This window comes from Triturus cristatus, chromosome 4_1 (assembly GCF_964204655.1).
Source record: "Triturus cristatus chromosome 4_1, aTriCri1.1, whole genome shotgun sequence".
Lineage (NCBI taxonomy): Eukaryota > Metazoa > Chordata > Amphibia > Caudata > Salamandridae > Triturus > Triturus cristatus.
In genome coordinates, this window is record NC_140585.1 from 1,145,481,577 (window position 1) to 1,145,503,195 (window position 21,619).

At 44.6% G+C, this 21,619-nt stretch overlaps 1 protein-coding gene across 4 annotated transcripts in view; it reads left to right on the forward strand.

The window, feature by feature from the left end:
- Positions 1-21,619, forward strand: part of NIBAN3 (niban apoptosis regulator 3) — a 119,540-nt gene that overhangs the window by 33,615 nt on the left and 64,306 nt on the right. The window lies entirely within an intron of this gene.

Here is a 21,619-nt window from a genome sequence, read left to right on the forward strand (position 1 = left end):
GTTGGAAGCAAGCTCTGAGCGCGAGCTCTGTAACACGGAGATAGGGCACATGAATGCAGGTCTACGCCATGGATGTCAATTCAAATGCCCTTTGACCCCATTAATATCGCAAGATGTGACGTCATATGACCTTTGACCCGTTGTCTGTTGCTCGACTGTCTGTATTTACATCTTGCTCACCAGTCTTTCTCCCTTCTTTCTCTCTTAATCCCCCTCCCTGTCTCCTGCTCTTTGTCAACGTTGTCTTCCTCACTGATCTATTTATAATCTAATGTTTCTCCTCTCCCACTTGCTTCTCTCACCTGATTCTCTGACCAGTTCTGTCTTTTTCACCTTTTTTTTGCCCGTCTCACACCTCTTACTCCCTTGTCTGCCTCTTTCTTACCCGTCTCTGCCTCAATGTCACCATCACCTCTATATCTCTCACCTTTCCTGCTCCCCACCTGCCTCTCAGCTGTTTTTAGGTCTCGCCTGAGCCAGCGCATTAGCGCTGCACTGGCGAGAGCTATAGAAAACGGGGATTTGGAAGTGCAAACGAGTGCTTTTCAGGCCCCCAACTACAGTGCATGTGCGCCGGGCGCGCGCACCATTTGGCAGCCTGCGTGTACATTTCGCGGGCGCTTTGATGTTCTCAGTGAGCCGTGCGGCCACTGAGAACATCAAAGCGCCCGCGAAAGTGCTCACCATATGCCAGCCTTCCCTGTGTTGGAGCTTTAAACAACTATAGTGACATCCTGTGTGACTGCAGTTAAATAACAGGCTATTTGGCAAGCATTTGAGTCCTGCTGAAGCATTCAAATGCCAAGAAATCTTAGTGCACTGGTCCTCCTATTCAGGCCTGGACTCGTTTCAGTTTACACTTCGCTCAGTTCATTGCTTCCACACAGGCTGCAATGGTCCATTTTAAAGATGCTTGCTCTGAAATGTACGTGTTGTTTGTGCTTGGACGTTCTCCATTATCACTTCAGCTTTAAAATGGTTGGCTGCTGTTCTTCTTTCTTTTCCATGCAGTGTGTTCCAGTCTCTGCAGCCATTAGACTGTATGTCCTGCAGCACAGGGAACACAACAGTTTTCTCTTGCGTGGTTATGAGGTTTTCTGCCTCTGCCCTCTTTCAAGGTTACCTGACCTGGTAGCGCATTGAAGAGTACATACAGCACACAACTCCAACGCCCTAGGACGGTTTTCGATTAAAGCCCTCTGATTTATAGAAAGTTCCTTTTCAATTACCAAAATAACTTTCTTTTTCCTTTCGTACCTCAGAGCTGATCATAAAGCTTCTCTTATGACTTTTAGTATATATGCATTCAGTATATATGAAATATTAATCATCTAAAATGATGAAACTGACAATATCAATTTCTGAAGATTTTCTTAAGCAAAAGCAAGAAACCAACAAAAGGATTTAGAAATGCAGATGTGCCTTAACCATGTGTACCGCTGATGTCAAGAAAATCCTGTGCTTGAATGGAGCAAATGCTGGGATTCTTGTGCTTCCATCCCCTTTGAGCAGCCACAGACCCATGGAAGCCCACTCTGTACACCTACAAAGAAACCAGCATTTGGCTGCCAACTTCTTGGTTTTCCCAATTGTTGTTTTCTTATTTATTTTTGTAAACATATACTACAAAAACAATTTTGTGTCTTCAAAAAGAACAATAAAACAAGTGGCTAAGCTATATGTCTGCGCAAACTAGTGTGTTCCTATTTTTATAAGTGAAAAAAAGCCTTTATACACGGTGTTCCAAGGAGATGAAATGGCCATCACACTCCAACACAGGGAAGCATCGCTCCCCACAATAATGTATAATACTCCAGAGCTCCGTAGTGTGAAGTAACAAAGAATTCAAATTCATTCCAAATATAGTCCTTATAATTTTCTTTATTTTCGTCTTCTTTTAGGCATCCAACAAACGTTTCAATTCTGTAGCCAACACGTGTTTTGTAATTAAGGTGCATCAACCAATAATTTCCTCAGGGCTACAACAATAAATTAACAAGCATTGGCATAGCCAATAGGTCTCGCTTTTGGGACCTTATAAGTATTTAGTTATGCAACTGTTGCATAGTTAAACACTTATAAGGTCCCAAAAGCGAGACCTATTGGCTATACCAATGCTTGTTCCAACTTGCCTCTGTGTCTCTCTCTCTAAACTGCATAACCACTCGGTCTCCCATTCAGCTGTGTCCCTTTATATCACCAGCTGTCCCTCTATTAATTTTCTCATACCCTTTTGTCTTTCATTTCTCTCTATCTATACACATGTCTTATACTGTTACCCAGTTTCATCTGTCTTTGCCTCTCTCTGACTCTCAGCTGTCTCTTTGTCACCTATGTGTTTATCACTTATCATTATCTCTTGCGTCACTCATTTTCACACCTGTCTGTATTTCCCACACCTGTCACCCCTCACTATGTTTTTAATCCCTCTGTCTCTCTCACATAGACAACCCGCCTTTGTCTTTCGATCGCTGGCATGTCTCATTGCAGTGTCCTCATCCTCCTCTTTCTTTTGTTTTTACCTCTTACTTTCCCTCAATGTATTTTCCCCAAAACCCTCTCTCTCTCACCCCCCCCCCTGCCCTTCATGCTGCCTTACATGCTCAGGAGCAGCAGGGGGCCCAGAGATGGCTTTTGCATCTGATCCACCTGCCACAATAAATAATTGTTTTGCAAGTTTGTTACTTGCCTCTGTGGGAGGGTTCACAAGCACAGTGCTAGGAATCTCAGGTTACAAGCCAGGGGCCCCCCTGGTGACTCCTAAATGGGGAACAAGGTCGACACTGTTGGGAAACAGGATCTCAGTACAAGCTGTGAACTATTTAACTGCACACAGGCTCTAAATGCAGACTTGGTACTATTGAAACGCATCCGCTCACAGGCTCTAAATGCAGGTTCTGTACTATTGAAACGCATCCGCTCACAAGCTCTAAATGCAGGTTCTGTACTACAGGAACGCATCCGCTCACAGGCTCTAAATGCAGGTTCTGTACTACAGGAACGCATCCACTCACAGGCTCTAAATACAGGCTCTGTATTATTGAAAGACATCTGCTCACAGGCTCTAAATGCAGGCTCTGTATTATTGAAAGACATCCGCTCACAGGCTCTAAATGCAGGCTCTGTACTATTGAAACGCATCCGCTCACAGGCTCTGTACTATTGAAACACATCCGCTCACAGGCTCTGTACTATTGAAACGCATCCGCTCACAGGCTCCAAATGCAGGCTCCGTACTATTGAAACGCATCCGCTCACAGGCTCTAAATGCAGGTTCTGTACTACAGGAACGCATCCGCTCACAGGCTCTAAATACAGGCTCTGTATTATTGAAAGACATCCGCTCACAGGCTCTAAATGCAGGCTCTGTATTATTAAAAGACATCCGCTCACAGGCTCTAAATGCAGGCTCTGTACTATTGAAACGCACCCGCTCACAGGCTCTAAATGCAGGTTCTGTACTATTGAAACGCATCCGCTCACAGGCTCTAAATGTAGGTTCTGTACTACAGGAACGCATCCGCTCACAGGCTCTAAATGCAGGTTCTGTACTACAGGAACGCATCCGCTCACAGGCTCTAAATACAGGCTCTGTACAATTGAAACACATCTGCTCACAGGCTCTAAATACAGGCTCTGTACTATTGAAACACATCCGCTCACAGGCTCTGTACTATTGAAACGCATCCGCTCACAGGCTCCAAATGCAGGCTCCGTACTATTGAAACGCATCCGCTCACAGGCTCTAAATACAGACTCTGTACTATTGAAAAGCATCCGCTCACAGGCTCTAAATGCAGGCTCTGTATTACTGAAACGCATCCGCTCACAGGCTCTAAATGCAGGCTCTGTATTATTGAAAGACATCCGCTCACAGGCTCTAAATGCAGGCTCTGTACTATTGAAACGCACCCGCTCACAGACTCTAAATGCAGGCTCTGTATTATTGAAAAGCATCCGCTCACAGGCTCTAAATGCAGGCTCTGTACTACTGAAACGCATCCGCTCACAGGCTCTAAATGCAGGCTCTGTATTATTGAAAGACATCCGCTCACAGGCTCTAAATGCAGGCTCTGTATTATTGAAAGACATCCGCTCACAGGCTCTAAATGCAGGCTCTCTAGTATTGAAACACATCCGCTCAAGGCTCTAAATGCAGGCTGTGTACTATTGAAACGCATCCACTCACAGGCTCTAAATGCAGGCTGTGTACTATTGAAACGCATCCGCTCACAGGCTCTAAATGCAGGCTCTGTTCTATTGAAACGCATCCGCTCACCGGCTCTACATGCAGGCTCTGTACTATTGAAACGCATCCGCTCATAGGTTCTAAATGCAGGCTCTCTAGTATTGAAACACATCCGCTCACAGGCTCTAAATGCAGGCTCTGTACTATAGGAACGCTTCCACTCACAGGCTCCAAATGAAGGCTCCGTACTATTGAAACACATCCGCTCACAGGCTTCAAATGAAGGCTCCGTACTATTGAAACACATCCGCTCACAGGCTCTGTACTATTGAAACGCATCGGCTCACAGGCTCTAAATGCAGTCTCTGTACTATTGAAACGCATCAGCTCATAGGTTCTAAATGCAGTCTCTGTACTATTGAAACGCATCCGCTCATAGCTTCTAAATGCAGGCTCTGTACTATTGAAACGCATCCGCTCACAGGCTCTACATGCAGGCTCTGTACTATTGAAACGCATCCGCTCATAGGTTCTAAATGCAGGATCTCTAGTAGTGAAACACATCCGCTCCCAGCCTCTAAATGCAGGCTCTGTACTATAGGAACGCTTCCGCTCACAGGCTCCAAATGAAGGCTCCGTACTATTGAAATACATCCGCTCACAGGCTCTGTACTATTGAAACGCATCGGCTCACAGGCTCTAAATGCAGTCTCTGTACTATTGAAATGCATCCGCTCATACGTTCTAAATGCAGGCTCTGTACTATTGAAATGCATCCACTCACAGGCTCTAAATGCAGGCTGTGTACTATTGAAACGCATCCGCTCACAGGCTCTAAATGCAGGCTCTGTTCTATTGAAACGCATCCGCTCACAGGCTCTACATGCAGGATCTGTACTATTGAAACGCATCCGCTCATAGGTTCTAAATGCAGGCTCTCTAGTATTGAAACACATCCGCTCACAGGCTCTAAATGCAGGCTCTGTACTATAGGAACGCTTCCGCTCACAGGCTCCAAATGAAGGCTCCGAACTATTGAAACACATCCGCTCACAGGCTCCAAATGAAGGCTCCGTACTATTGAAACACATCCGCTCACAGGCTCTGTACTATTGAAACGCATCGGCTCACAGGCTCTAAATGCAGTCTCTGTACTATTGAAACGCACCCGCTCATAGGTTCTAAATGCAATCTTTGTACTATTGAAACACATCCGCTCACAGGCTCTGTACTATTGAAACGCATCGGCTCACAGGCTCTAAATGCAGTCTCTGTACTATTGAAACGCACCCGCTCATAGGTTCTAAATGCAATCTTTGTACTATTGAAACACATCCGCTCACAGGCTCTGTACTATTGAAACGCATCGGCTCACAGGCTCTAAATGCAGTCTCTGTACTATTGAAACGCACCCGCTCATAGGTTCTAAATGCAATCTTTGTACTATTGAAACACATCCGCTCACAGGCTCTGTACTATTGAAACGCATCGGCTCACAGGCTCTAAATGCAGTCTCTGTACTATTGAAACGCACCCGCTCATAGGTTCTAAATGCAATCTTTGTACTATTGAAACGCATCCGCTCATAGGTTATTATTATTATTATTTATTATTATTAGCATTTGTAAAGCGCAACAGCTACCTCCAACGGAGGTGTCCCGGCGCTAGCATCCATCCAGAGAGGGGAAGAGACCAGGAGAGAGGTCAAGGAGTTAGAGGGTAGAGGAAAGGCCAAACAACCATGTTTTGAGGGCCTTCCTAAAAGGTAGTTCCGCCTTTATCTGACGCAGGGGGTTAGGCATCATATTCCACAGCGTGGCTGTTTTTACCGCGAAGGCTCTGCCTCCCAACCTTGCTTTTCTAAAGCGTGGAATGGCTAAGAGGTTCAAGTTGCTAGATCGTAGAGTTCTAGCATTCTGATATTTTTGGAGCCTACGTCTCAGATAGAGAGGACCAACCTCTCTGAGCGCTTTGTGGGCTAGGACCAGAGCCTTAAACATCACTCTTTTTTTAACCAGTAGCCAATGTAGGCTTTGCAGATGGGGGGTAATGTGATACCGTAGGGGCACGTTTCTGATAAGTCTGGCAGCTGCATTTTGGATCCTTTGAAGTCTCCTCAGAAGATAGTCGGGGAGACCAATGAAAAGGCTGTTGGCATAGTCTAACTGAGAGGTGATGAGCGCATGGACCACCGTCTTCCTGCATTCCATAGGAAGAAAGTGAAGACACCTGCACAGTGCCTTCAGTTTCCAGAAGCATTGTGAAGATATGTGCAATATTTGGGCCTTGCCTGTTAGTTGGGTATCAATTCTAAAACCCAGATTTCTGGCTGAGTTGACCGGAGTTGGTGGAGGGTTTAATTCTACTGGCCACCAGAGTTCGGATTGAGGGGGGAGAGGCTGATTAAAAAACAATATCTCGGTCTTGTCAGTGTTCAATTTCAGGCAGTTATCCGTCATCCAGGACGAGATATTAAGAAGACACTGCCTGAAGTTGGTAAAAGCATTCTCACTCTGCTCTTTGAAGGAGAAAATAAGTTGAGTGTCATCAGCATATGAAACAACACGAACACCCAAACCTTCCACGATGGATGCCAGTGGAGCCAGATACACATTAAACAGGGATGGACTCAGAGCGGATCCTTGTGGGACCCCTTGTAACAGTGTCCTAGATCTGGAAACATGTGGGTGAAGGAAGACTTGTTGAGATCTGTCTTCTAAAAACGACTGGAACCAACGTAACACGGTCTCTGTAACTCCTAGTGAGTGGAGCCTATTGAGCAGGATCTTATGGGAGACCGTGTCGAAAGCTGCCGACAGATCGAGCAGCATAAGCATGGCACAGTTTCCTGTATCCATCGTCTCACGAATTGACTCTGTCACCTCCAAAAGAGCTGTCTCGGTGCTGTAACCTGCCCTAAAACCCGATTGTGAGTCGTGCAGGCAGCTATTTGATTCAAGAAAATCCGACAGCTGCCTCTGGACCTCCTTTTCCAGAATCTTGGCTGGGGCAGGGAGCAGAGAGATCGGTCTAAAATTTTTCAGCTCTGTTGGATCAGCGTCCTCTTTTTTGAGAATAGGACAGACGAAGGCTTTCTTCCATTCAGTAGGGAAGATTCCCGTGTCCAGTGAGGTATTCCAAACATTGTTCAGCGTGTTGTTAACTACGGGGGCTAGAAGTTTGAGTATTCTAGCCGGGCAGGGATCGGAAGGGCATCCAAACTTGACTTTCATTAAATCCCTCAGCGAGGCGTCCTTCTCATACCGACGGAAGTCTGACCATTTGACTGAATGGCATACCAGAGGCATCGCCTGCTCATCCGTAATAGGGAAGGTAGAGTAGATGGCCGCAATCTTGTCATGGAAGAAAGAGGCTAGTTCATCACACAGCGGAAGAGACGCCGGGACAGTGCTTTTTAGGGACTGAGGTTTCAAGAAACTCTCCACTATCTTAGAGATCTCCCTTGGGGAGTTTTCTGCCTCCATGATTTGTTTAGCCATAAAGTCTCTCATGGATTTACGTTTGAGGGTATGAAATTTCCTCAGTGCCTCCTTAGAAGTCTCTTTAGCTGAGGTTTCATAGTTTTTCCTCCAAATAAGCTCCAGCTTTTTGCAATGACTTTTTTCCATTTGGAGTTCATTATTGAACCAAGGCGCTGAAGGCCTACTCCTAGGTACTTTACAGGATCTAATCGGGGCTATCTTGTCTAGGGCAGAGGTCAGCCATGCATTGAAGAGGGAGGACTCTCTAGTGGAGTTTCCGGAGGGAGTTGGAGTGGTATTGGCTAGTTCACTTCTCATTGAATCAGGAGTAACTTTCCTCCAGTTTCTTCTGTTTTCTATAGTAGGTCCACAGTGCTTAGCAGGGCGCATCAGTCCCAGCTTGAATGTGACCAGCATGTGGTCTGACCAGGTTACTGGCAGCGGCTTTTCCACAATGATGGTCCTGTCATTAGTGAAAATGAGATCTAATGTGTGTCCAGCTGCATGAGTAGGGGATTGAACTCTTTGCACAAAATTTAAACTTTTTATTGCATCACCTACTACAGAGGCCAGAGGGCAATTAGCCAGGTCCATATGTACATTAAAATCTCCTAGCACAGTGTAGTTGGAATAGCGTAACGATAGGTTGGCGATGCAATCAAATAGTAGCGGCCAGTAGGAAGTCGGAGTGCTAGGGGGTCTATAGATTAAAAGTCCTGCCATTGAAAGATTTTTGTTGAATTTAATTTGGAAGGACAAGGTCTCAATGGGACCTATCTCTGCTATTTTCTTATATGAAATTTCCCACTCCTCTTTCAGAATTATTGCCAGACCACCCCCAAGTCTGTTGTCAGCTCTGTTGGCTATAACCATTCTATAGCCCAAGGGAACAGTCAGACAGATGTCCGGATTCGACCCTTCTCGCAGCCAAGTTTCAGTCAAAAATAGCAGATCCAAACCTGAGGTTTTTAGAAGCAGCCAGAGTTCAGCAGCATGCTTGGGCAGAGATCTGCAGTTTATCAGAGCTGCTTTGATGGGTTGTTCCCCATGAACAGTATCCAAGGTATTAGCACTTGGTTTTATAGAAGTATCAAGCGATTTTATTAGGGCCGGTCTAGGCAGATTAAACTTACAGGATTCACACTGTGTTTCGCAGGGGTTTCCACCCTTTGCCGACAGCCTGTCCAGTGAAAAGCAAGTAGGCCTTACACAATTCGACTTGGACAGGTCGAGCAGTTGTTTCCTAGACCAAATTTTTCTCCCCCAGGGAGGATGATGAGCAGAGTGTCCGGCACCGGGCGCGAAACGGGCGCGGACGGGCGCAGACGGGCTTGCCTTTGGCTCTGTACCATTGAAACGCATCCGCTCACAGGCTCTACATGCAGGCTCTGTACTATTGAAACGCATCCGCTCATAGGTTCTAAATGCAGGCTCTCTAGTATTGAAACACATCCGCTCACAGGCTCTAAATGCAGGCTCTGGACTATAGGAACGCTTCCGCTCACAGGCTCCAAATGAAGGCTCCGTACTATTGAAACATATCCGCTCACAGGCTCTGTACTATTGAAACGCATCGGCTCACAGGCTCTAAATGCAGTCTCTGTACTATTGAAACGCATCCGCTCATAGGTTCTAAATGCAGTCTCTGTACTATTGAAACGCATCCACTCATAGGTTCTAAATGCAGGCTCTCTAGTATTGAAACACATCCGCTCACAGGCTCTAAATGCAGGCTCTGTACTATAGGAACGCTTCTGCTCACAGGCTCCAAATGCAGGCTCCGTACTATTGAAACACATCCGCTCACAGGCTCTGTACTATTGACACGCATCGGCTCACAGGCTCTAAATGCAGGCTCTGTACTATTGAAACGCATCCGCTCATAGGTTCTAAATGCAGGCTCTCTAGTATTGAAACACATCGGCTCACAGGCTCTAAATGCAGGCTCTGTACTATAGGAACGCTTCCGCCCACAGGCTCCAAATGCAGGCTCCGTACTATTGAAACACATCCGCTCACAGGCTCTGTACTATTGAAACGCATCGGCTCACAGGCTCTAAATGCAGGCTCTGTACTATTGAAACACATCCGCTCACAGGCTCTAAATGCAGGCTCTGTACTATAGGAACACTTCCGCTCACAGGCTCCAAATGCAGGCTCCGTATTATTGAAACACATCCGCTCACAGGCCCCAAATGCAGGCTCTGTACTCTAGAAACGCACCGGCTCACCGGCTCTAAATGCAGGCTCTGTACTATTTGGGAATGCCTGCTCACATGTTCCAAATACTATCTCTGTGCTATCCAGAAACGGTTTTGAATGCAAGCGTTGTACTTCTAGAAACAACTGCTCACATGTTGTGAATGCAAGCTACGTACAATTGGCAAACACAAGCATGCAGGGACTGCTTGTGAGGTCTAATCTCTGTGCTACGGGGAACAGCTAAATAGAGGACATGAAACGGAGCTCTGTTCTATTGGGAAGTTCCAACCACGCTGAGATAGCAATCTCTTTACTAAACAAGCCCTTTTTTAGGCGCCTCCCAGGCAGTGCACGTTTTCTGGTTGCAAAAGACCTATTGTGGGCTTACCAAGAACTTACAGTGGGCTTAGAGCCCTGTGGTAAATAATTTAATTACCGGTACTTAATTTGATGCAGAAAATCTATAATAATAGCTCAGTAAAATAAGAGGCAGAATCCGTGGTATTAGAGGTTCGGAACGGGCTTTATTCCAAAATCAATTCGAATTGATGGACTCCATATTCCATCACCACGAAGGTTCAGGAAGTGAAGGACATACTTTATTGACAAGTAATCATTTTTATACAGAGGCATTGTAGTGGAAACAGATGCAAGAGGCGTAACAGTTGATAACAAAGATAAAAACATACATGCGTAACTAAAATGGGTGTAACGAGGCGTAACTAAAGAACGTCATCAGGTATGATGTCATAAATGGGTGGTTCCATGAAAGAATTTCGCAATGTCAGCAGAAATACTTGGCAGAGATGCGCGCGCAGCAGCATGACGTGTGATTGACGTGCAACTAGGGGGTGAAGGGGACTTGACATTTAGCTCTACATGTAGAGACAGAAGTCTGGGGGTCAAATCAACCTAATCCCAAATCATATCTAACATCCTATGTTTAAAGAACTACGTTATCCAAAAGGAAAGGTCTCTCGAATAAAATCTATTCTATACTGACTGTGAGTGCGTGTACAAGCGTCTAAGTGTCTACACTAGATGCAAGGGCAGAAATCTTCCATAGTAACAGGGCTATGAATTACTTGCATAAAGACAGAGAAGCCGGGCCTTTTGCTCGGTAGCTGGAAGAATGTTTATTTAAACTACTAGACAGGAATGCATTGGATGGGGAGCGGAGCAGATAATCTCGAAGGTGAAATACAGTTTTTGGCAAGCAGACAGGCCGAGTCAGGCACCGTTAGCCGCGCAGGGAGTAAGACAAAGTTCATGGATACAGATGCGAGCTCAGACTGGAGCTTTCAGAGGCAGAACGCAGGAAAAGGCTTAATGGCAGAATCAGGGCCTACTCGCCTGGACTGTAAAATGGGATAAATGAACCATATAAAGCCGGTGGCCTTTCATACTTAGGAATAGAATATCCGGCCCATTCATGGCGGATCTGAAAGAGGACATGTTGACGGTGGACGCACATGTGTTTGCGTCTTCATAACTGGAACTGGAGGGAACATACATGTACTTGTGATTTATACATGAAACCGTTGGGGTCCAAGATAGGGGACATAACTGATCATAAAAATCCATATTTCCACATTCCCTCCTTGTCCCCTACTTGCCCTTAGGAGATATCAATCTTCATCAATCCGTCGATCTGTTCATATAGCATCATTTGTTCTTCTTTCTTCTTCCGGGATGAATGAAATCTTGGTGGTGGAATACACGATGTGGCACACAGACCACAAATCGCTGGTCCACATTGTAGGCATAAGCAGCAACTGAATAGTATGAGAAAGCCAATACCTAGGAAGGATAGGACCCTCCATCCCCAGGCTGACAATACACCCCAAAACCAACCGGACCAAGTCCAGGTGCCTGGATTCTGGTGTATCTGGCTTACAATCTTATGAAGGCGAGTTATGGCTTTATATACAGATGGCGAATTTTCTGGTATGAAAATGCAACAACTTGATCCGATGACCCTACAAGCTCCGCCCCTATCAGCCAGGATGACGTCAAGGACAAGACGATTTTGAAGCACAACAATCCGCATAGCAGACTGCTCTTCTGTTAAATTGCCTAAGGCGGAAATAGTTTCGTTCACTACTGCTTCAAGGGTTCTGGTTAATCTACGTATCAGCTTACTATTGGTAACTGTACCTATATAGGGAAAGAGACCTTTATTGAAATCTGTGTATTTTTCCCATGCTGTTTCAGTGTAATCGACTATTGGGAGATCTCTCCGTTCTCTATTGTGTACTAAATGAGTATTTCTGTGATAATCAGGAGGAGCTAGGAAAACGGGTGGTAAAAGGAATCCGATGTAGCAGGTACCATCCCAATCTAGAGGCAAACGTATATAGGCAGTCTGACCACATACGAAGTAGGAATGGCGAGAAGCTCTAAATGTAGATTTGCCTTGATCACTGAATTCTATTACAGTGGTGCATCTACTATGGCCCATATGTATGGAACCATTCTTTCTTACACATAATTCACCTTTAACTGGAAATACTGACATAGCAGGCAAAATTGGTGCAGCTTCGGATTCAACATTCAGGATCATGAGATTAAGCGTGAAATTCCCTAATCCATATACTTCATTTTCTAGATCAGTTCCTGTTCTTTTGGGAAGTCCCTCCTTGTTAGGGTAGCAGGCTTTGAGTAAAACTAGGTTCAGGTTTCCCCATACCCAATTGTCTTGATAAGTTACTGAGTTTGAATCGAAGGAATTAATTAAACTAAACCATGCTCCACAGGAGCCATTGTGTGTGAACGGATATGGGAAGAGAGGCAGAATTCCCTTATAGTTCTGATAGGGAGGGAGTCGGCCACATATCCAACAATTTGTAGCATTGCTAGCCTGATGGGAATGATGTAACATACTAATAAAAGTGTTATTGCGCAGCGCAAATCTATAGGGCAACTCATGCGGGGGTAATTCACTAAAAGAATGTTCAGCAGTAACATTGTAAACATGTTTAGAAATAGGATAATATATATGCAACAATATACTTGCAGTGATTATTAAAAGATTTAAGAAAAACAAAATTAATAACGTCACTGTGCAATGACTACGCAGTGATTTACAGTACGCATGTTTTTTCAACTGCATCTTTCGGTTTCTTTCTCTGTTCAGGTCTAGGGGGTACATGTCAGAGACAAATTCGACCGATTCACCTTGGAGAGGACTTAAACAATCAAATTGTCTGACTTGTTAGACCGTAGTTTTAGTTTATATAGTTCCTTATTAGTCTGTTCAACCAAAGGAAGCTTTGAGTCAATCGGTGAAGACACGCGAGGTGTATCGTTTACATCGAACGGTAGTCCATAAAATTTCTTGATATGACTTGAATGTATCCAGCCTTTGCGACCTTCGATCTTCACGGCTGTCCTCGTGGTTAACAGTACAAGTTGAGGCGATTTCCACCTAGGATCCAGCTGAGTTTTCCGGTCAAAATTTCTCACTAACACCAGGTCCCCGGGAACTACGTCATGGGGTTTCACCTCGGTGTTGTCGGGAAAGGCTGCAGCTACCTGTGAACGACAAGATTGTAGTGCAGACATCAAGGAAGCCAAGTAATCTGTCAGCATATTACAGTCTACATCAGTTATTTTGCGTGGTATAGGCGTCCCCCACATATTTGGTGGTCTGCCAAAGATCACCTCATAAGGGGATAGCCCTGTTCGAGAGTGCGCTACCATTCTCATGTAAAAGAGTGCAACGGGTAAGGCTACTACCCAGTCGACACCTTTCTCTCTACATATCTTGGACAATCTAATTTTCAGAGTTTGATTATGTCGTTCCACGAGACCTGCTGCCTCGGGGTGTCGGACACAGTGAAATTTCCACTGATAGCCTAACAAGAGTGAAACGTGTTTCATTAGTTCGGATGAGAACGGCTGGCCGTTATCTGAGTAGACAACACGTGGTAAACCGTGCCGTGGGAAAAAATTCTCGAACCAACTGTTTGGCAGTAGTCGGGGCAGTGTAATCTGAAACCGGGTATGCCTCTGTCCAACGGGAAAGAGCACAGACAACTACAAGAACATATTTGAATCCTCGACATCGTTCCATCTGGATATAATCCATCTGGAGGACTTCAAAAGGGTGATCAGGAGGCTGAAATCCACCCTGTTCTACGGAAATGCTTTTACCTGGGTTAAACTGACAACAGATCATACAGGTACGAACTTTTTGTTTAGCTGCTGCTCGTAAATGTTTGTTGAACCAAATGTGTTGAATGCTGTCTAGCATAGCTTTTTCTCCTAGGTGCGCTGGACTATGTATTGTATTAATGATAGCTTGAACCATAGAATCAGGAAGGAACCATACAGATTTTTCCTTCGTCATCCATCCTTGATCCGTTTGGATCCCTCCTAATTCAGTCCACTTCTTTATTTCATCTGGTGTAACATGTGTCTGGATGTCAATTACGTCAAGAGCGGGATCCTTAACCGTCATGCAATGTGTTGGTGTCAGAACTATTGTCTTTGTCATGTCAGATGTGTGAGTTTGAGCAGTCTGTTTAGCTGTTCTGTCAGCTAGATCATTGCCTTGGGAAATGATATCAGTAACTTTCGTATGAGCTTTACATTTCATAATTGATATTGCAGTGGGTAGATGTATGGCATCTAATAAGGCATGAATGAGGGGTCCGTGCTGAATGTGGGCACCGTGAGAAGTTAAATAACCTCTCTCTCGCCACAGCACGCCGAAGTCATGTACAACTCCGAATGCATAACGTGAATCAGTGTATATGTTGATTTTTTTATTTGTGGCTTGAATACAGGCTTGTGTCAGAGCGATGAGCTCTGCTGCTTGAGCTGACAAGGTATTTATGCAATTTGTTTCAATGACTTCAGTGTCTGTTGTGACTGCATACGCGGCCACTAACTCTCCTGTACTTGTTCTCATACATGAACCATCTACATACAACGTCAGGTCTGGATCTGACAATGGGACGTCTGTCAAGTCTTGTCTGGGTTTCGTCGTGATAGTGATAACTTCAATACAATCATGTGCTAGTGGGTCTGTTCCGTTTACTGGTAACAGTGTGGCGGGATTCAATGTACTACAACGTCTGATTTCTATGTGTGGCTGGAACAATGTTAATTCGTAACCGGTGAGTCTTGCTATAGTCAAGTGTTGTGTTTGTGTGCGGTTCAAGAGAACCTCTACTGCATGTGGTACTTGTACTGTCAATTGGTGTCCTAACACTATGGCATCGCTTTGTCGTATTGCCAAAGCTGTCGCTGCCACTGATTTCAGGCACGCAGGCAGAGCCTGAGCTACGGGATCTAATGTACTAGAAAAATAAGCACATGGTTTATGTGATCCTGCTTGTTCCTGTGTGAGTACTGACAAGGCAGTACCTTCGCGTTCTGTAACAAAGAGTGTAAACTGTTTATTGTAACATGGTATTGCTAAAACAGGTGCTTGACATAAAGCTTTCTTTAGGCTTTCAAAAGCTTGTGCATGTTCCTGAGTCCAAGGGAGAACAGTCGATGTGGCTGCCTCCTGCGTTGTCAACTGAATGAGTGGTTTTGCTAGAAATGCATACTGAGGGATCCACTGCCTACAGTATGAAGTGAGGCCTATGAAAGCCCGTACCTCCTTTTGTGTCTTGGGTATTGGCATGTTAGCAATTAACTGGATGCGATCTGGTGTAAGCTGCCTTCCGTCCTTGGACAGCGAGTGCCCAAGGTAAACAACTCGCTGGACACAGAATTGCAGCTTAGAAGGGGACACCTTGTGCCCCTTTTCGACCAAAAATTGTAAAACCGTCAGTGAGGCTTTTTCACATTCAAGTTCGCTTCTAGCGGTGATCAGCAGATCATCGACATATTGAAGCAGGGCAGTGTTGACTGGCATGTGTATACTGTCAAGTTCTCGTTTCAGTGCTTGGCTATAGATGCTGGGGCTTTCTGTGAATCCTTGAGGTGCGCGTGTGAATTTAAAGCTTCGTCCATTTAAACTAAATCCGAACAAGTATTGGCTTTCCGGATATATTGGAACGCTGAAAAAGGCATTCTTGAGATCAATTACAGTAAAGAATGTTGCTTCGGAATCAATGGCTGTCAGTAATGAAGAAATGTCTGGGACTACGGGGTATTGTGGTACAATGCATTTATTTAATTCGCGCAGATCAATAACCAATCGATATACTGGCGGGGCTTTTGGATCAGTTCGTTTAAGAATCGGAATTATCGGGGAATTACATACATTGGAGTCGGTTTCCACAACCACTCCTTGGGTAATAAGCTCGTCAATGATTTGCAGTAAAGCCACTACAGCATCTGGGGGTAACTTGTATTGTCGCATTCGTGGTAATACCACTCCTGTCTTTAGTGTGACTCGATATGGTGTAATGTTCATGCAACCAACATCTGTAGGGCCTTGTGCCCATAAATGTGTGGGTAAAGTCTGCAGTCGGTGATCCATGTCTCGAGACACATAGTGCCCTTTGAAATCACGTAAAAACAATCTTATTCCTTCCGGAGAACAACATATTATAGCTCCTAGAGCTTTCAATGTTTTTATACCTAACAGGTTTTCTGGACATGATTTAGTAAGCAATAAATCTGTAGTTCGTGTCAAGGGACCAATCGTAAGTGGAAGAGGCTGTGATACTTCGTTAATGATAGGTTTTCCTGAAAAGCCAAGGGAAATATTCTGTGAGCCTGAGAGGGGTGCCCCTGGAACTTCACTACGTTTTATGGTTGTTCGGCTTGCCCCTGTATCAAGTAAAAACTTTCTATCTTGGCCTAATAGTTCACTGTGTACATAAGGTCCTTCTTGATCCACAGGGACCTCGATAAGGGGTAAGCCAACTTCCCTCTCTAGGCTGTTTCATGAGTATCGTTGATAATCAGGATAGTCATATTGTGCGGTCTGGTACATCTGTTGTGTCGTTGTTTGTGTGGCAGCAATAGGCTGCGGTGGGGGAGCTGGCATAGACTGTTGCGGAGCTGGCATGGACTGTGCATGCTGCGGGGCTCCTTGTTGGTTCTGATCCTGTCTAAGTGGCCGTGGTCTTTCTTTTGTATTACCTATGGCGATATTATGTTTTAAAACTGGACAATCGTGTACATAATGACCTGGCTGTTTACAATAGTTGCATGTCCCTTTTACAGGACCTGCTGGAACACTGGACTGTGTCATACCCTTTTTATGACCGTCAGCTGGAACTGTCTGGGAAACTAGCATTTTTATTTTCGTGTCTTTCATGCGTCTGTGTTCATGTTCTTGTTCCTCTCTAATTCTATTGTGATGGTACTGTAGCATTTGTAACATTTGGGACGGAGTGTTACCTTGCCAGGTACTCTCGAATTTCAATACTCTATTCTTAACTTGGGGCAAGGAATTTTCAACTAATTTTGTCACAAACAGATGTGGATACGATTCGCTACTTGCTTTTATTCCACTATTTATACCAAAACATTTTTCGAATCGGGCATAGAAATCACTAGTGTCTTCATCTTGCTTTTGTTTACAGGCTGAGATTGCACCCCAGTCTTCCTTTTTCGTAGTTAATAAACGTGGCAGTACCTGTACTAGTAAACCTGGTAGTGTTTTGGTCTTGTCCCCAAGCCCTGAACCTGGACCTCGAGCTTTTTCTTCGTTTTCTAATGCTGTCCAATCTATCTTTTGGTCTCCCACCTCCCAATCCTTTTCCTTGAGTTTTTCGTAAATGCCCGTAGGCATTAATACCTTCAATATTTTCATAATGTCGGGATAGGTATATTCTCCCATGAGCAACATGTCTTTAATTTCTCGGTGGAAACCCGCTGGGTCTTTATCATGACTGGGTACCACTTTCTTCATTTCTAATAGTTCTATTTTAGATATGGGTGTGTATACAAACACACGTTTAAACTGGTTGTCATCACCTTTTATCGGGTGCACTTCGCGTAAGGGATTCTGTCTATCCATGTAATACGTCATTCTTTCCTTGATGGGCAGTGAGACATGTTCGGGGCATACAAAAGGAATGTACTGCTTTCTGGATTCTAGTATTTCTCTAATTAACTCAGTACCTGAACCTCTCCATTTATTCGTGAGTAATTCAGTCAATATATTAGGTAAGGGACCAGGATCGGAGTGTTGGCTTTTATATAATATAAGGAGTTGTTGAATCATATAGATACCAGCTAAACGCTGTTCATCTGGGGTGAGGTTCAAAAACGTGTGCGCTAGTGCATCATCACTATATTTTCCGGGACTATCAACCCAGTGAACGGCTGACCTGGCTAATTCTTGTTCGTCCATAGAATCGAGTATATGATAACCCCTTCGTTCTCGGAGTAATTTGTCAGCGGCTTGGAACGAATGCTCGGGGGACCTTATATTTATTATAGGGATTTGGAAATTTCTGCTATTATCTGGACGTATCGGACGTATCGGATCAGTAAAGCATCTAGTATTATTGCAAGATCTTCCTCTACCTACATAGGCCATGGTTTCTAACTGTCCTGTGGGCAGTTCTAATTCTTCCTCCTCCTCGGTTTGTTCAGGCTGGTCTACTGCTAATCTTTCTTCGTGTATTCGTTCTACTTCTTTGCGGATCTTTCGGCACATAGCTACTATACTTAATAGTCTATCATGTCTCCCCTCTGATATATTCCGACTCCATGTGGTAAGAATTCGCATTTCTTCCGGATTTACCCCTGGTCGGTCTTGATTTCTGATCACACAATTTATGAGGAATCGTAACAGTTCCCCCTGTATCTCCACTTTCTGGTATTCCATTGCTCGATTAATACTTTCAGAATCTCGCCCTGACTGGACAAAATGATATATATTTTCTAAATGTGTAGTCATTCCTGGTAGCCTCCCTAAATATATTGCAGCTCGTCGGATACGTAATGATGCCAGCAGCATTTCGTCCTCTTTGCCGGGCACAGGGTCATATCTACAATCTACTAGAAGTTCCTTAAGCATGTCGGGAGTTACTAGTTTGGGCGTACGTTGGTGGGCTAATTCTTGAAACGAAAGTTTATTTACTCTGGGTGGCGTGGAAAAAATGTTTGATGTACCTCCTGTAGCACCACCTGGGGTGCTAGATGTGAAAGGATTCGTTGAACGTGATATAGCAACCATAGGTGTGGATACAGCTGTAGGAACAGATGTGCTTGCCGGAACTTGTGTCGGAGTTTGTTGTTGCGGAGGTACAGACGGAGGAGGGTCTTGGCGTTGAACCCCCTCGGCAGGCGGTCTATGAGGTGCCGTATTAGCATACTCGGGAGCTGCGTCGTCTAAATAAGAGGAAAGGAAAACATCTTCTGCGGTTCTGGGATGCCCTTTGGGATGTGCTTTTATCGGAAACAATGGGGGTGGCAAGTCTTTTGGTATCTCCGGAGTAGCCTTAGGTAACCCTTCGGCCAGAAGAGGATACATACTATTCATAAGGGCATTTCTTTGTCTGTCTACTTGTTCTGATTTTACTCGAGTACCTTCTTCAATTAATACATTTTCTCGGACTTTATTTGAATTCTCCTTACTTTTCTCTTCCTGTCTGAGCGCTTTTTCTGTACGTCTATATGATTCTTTACGCCATAATTCAATGGCATCTTTCTGTGACTGTCTAGCTTTCTTTTTCCATAATTCTTCCTCTACTTTCATGATGCAATCTGCATCCCAGGTCCCAGCTGCGGGCCACCTCTGACTTTCGGGTAATTCCTTGGTGTAGTCTACCCATAAATCAAGAAATAATATGGCGTCTAGGCCATGTTTATGATACATGAAGTACCCTGGAGTGTCCCTAGGAGGAATGGGAACAGCTTCTTCGAGTACCCCTTTTCTAGTTTTGATTTGTCTTAATTTCGAAAAGAGCGGCATATTGAGAACTGATCTGATACCTAATTTTGAACACGTTTTAATACAACAAAACACAATAATGAACAGTCATTCACACCACAATATGCAGAACGTATTTAAAACATTTAACATTTAACATTTAATGAACAACAATGATGGCCATTTAGGGAACTAGTCACTAAGCATAATACTCGGCACTAACTAGGTAATTCTGAATTATATACTAGACATACTAGATATACTGCTGAACAGTACAGATACACTGCTGAAACAGTGCAGACCGGATTTGTGTACCCAAACCCGTCTTGACCGGCACAACCTATGTGCACGTCAGAACGCCTCCCCGACAATGGTACTCACCGGGTAGCTCGGAACGGAAGGCCTCGGAACTGAACTGAACTGGACTTGAACCGGACTGGACTCGACTCGAAACTTCGGAACTTCGGAAACTGGTGGGCCTCTGTATAGGTGGACATGGCTTCTCTGTATACCTCGGATCTTGCTCTCTCAGCTAGGCTCTGGTCGGGATACTTCGCACTTCTCACCGCCTCGTCTGGGTGTTGATCGCAGCCTCAGTTACCCCCGCTCGGCAGGAGGGAGATACAGGAAATCCTGTGGGTACGCGTTGTTGTCCGTCCAGCTGTGGCAGGAGACCGGGCCTGCAACGCACCTCCGGCGCGTGAGATGAGAAAGTGTCCCTGTTCGGGCGCCATATATGTGGTAAATAATTTAATTACCGGTACTTAATTTGATGCAGAAAATCTATAATAATAGCTCAGTAAAATAAGAGGCAGAATCCGTGGTATTAGAGGTTCGGAACGGGCTTTATTCCAAAATCAATTCGAATTGATGGACTCCATATTCCATCACCACGAAGGTTCAGGAAGTGAAGGACATACTTTATTGACAAGTAATCATTTTTATACAGAGGCATTGTAGTGGAAACAGATGCAAGAGGCGTAACAGTTGATAACAAAGATAAAAACATACATGCGTAACTAAAATGGGTGTAACGAGGCGTAACTAAAGAACGTCATCAGGTATGATGTCATAAATGGGTGGTTCCATGAAAGAATTTCGCAATGTCAGCAGAAATACTTGGCAGAGATGCGCGCGCAGCAGCATGACGTGTGATTGACGTGCAACTAGGGGGTGAAGGGGACTTGACATTTAGCTCTACATGTAGAGACAGAAGTCTGGGGGTCAAATCAACCTAATCCCAAATCATATCTAACATCCTATGTTTAAAGAACTACGTTATCCAAAAGGAAAGGTCTCTCGAATAAAATCTATTCTATACTGACTGTGAGTGCGTGTACAAGCGTCTAAGTGTCTACACTAGATGCAAGGGCAGAAATCTTCCATAGTAACAGGGCTATGAATTACTTGCATAAAGACAGAGAAGCCGGGCCTTTTGCTCGGTAGCTGGAAGAATGTTTATTTAAACTACTAGACAGGAATGCATTGGATGGGGAGCGGAGCAGATAATCTCGAAGGTGAAATACAGTTTTTGGCAAGCAGACAGGCCGAGTCAGGCACCGTTAGCCGCGCAGGGAGTAGGACAAAGTTCATGGATACAGATGCGAGCTCAGACTGGAGCTTTCAGAGGCAGAACGCAGGAAAAGGCTTAATGGCAGAATCAGGGCCTACTCGCCTGGACTGTAAAATGGGATAAATGAACCATATAAAGCCGGTGGCCTTTCATACTTAGGAATAGAATATCCGGCCCATTCATGGCGGATCTGAAAGAGGACATGTTGACGGTGGACGCACATGTGTTTGCGTCTTCATAACTGGAACTGGAGGGAACATACATGTACTTGTGATTTATACATGAAACCGTTGGGGTCCAAGATAGGGGACATAACTGATCATAAAAATCCATATTTCCACAGCCCGCCCATTGCCTACCATTGATTGGTGTTATTA